At 40.6% G+C, this 458-nt stretch overlaps 1 protein-coding gene across 1 annotated transcript in view; it reads left to right on the top strand.

The window, feature by feature from the left end:
• The window catches only part of LOC112481153 (zinc finger protein 596-like), a 107,223-nt gene that overhangs the window by 103,973 nt on the left and 2,792 nt on the right, over window positions 1-458 (top strand). The window lies entirely within an intron of this gene.

The raw sequence follows: 458 nt of genomic DNA on the forward strand, positions 1-458 counted from the left end.
GCCATCACATGAGCAAGTTTTTCCTATTGGCATGTATGTTCTAAGTGTAATCAGGTGGTGTTCAGGCATCTGAGATTCAATTAAGTTTACCTAGAACTCTGAGATGGTTTTCATGGGTCAGGAACTCATCAATAACTAATTTTGCTAACATTACACAAATTTATAGTAGCCTCCATGAACCTTGCTTATTTCCAGAAAAGACAAGAGAACTTTTCTTTCTCTTATCCAGCCCATGGCATTATTGTCCCATAATTAACATATTATCTGTGTTTTTGGATGGAATGGGTATGGGCTGGTAATAATTGCAAGAGACAGAGATGAGTGAGGAGCATTAACACCACAATCCATCAGGGAGACAGCTACTTAAAGTCCCAGAGAAAACTGGGAATAGGAGGCTTGATCCCACAGGAATTGTCAGGCTAGGACTGTCTTTCAGTACAGTCCTCTCAGAGGGCCTT

This window comes from Pteropus alecto, unplaced genomic scaffold, assembly GCF_000325575.1.
Source record: "Pteropus alecto unplaced genomic scaffold, ASM32557v1 scaffold245, whole genome shotgun sequence".
Classification (NCBI taxonomy): domain Eukaryota; kingdom Metazoa; phylum Chordata; class Mammalia; order Chiroptera; family Pteropodidae; genus Pteropus; species Pteropus alecto.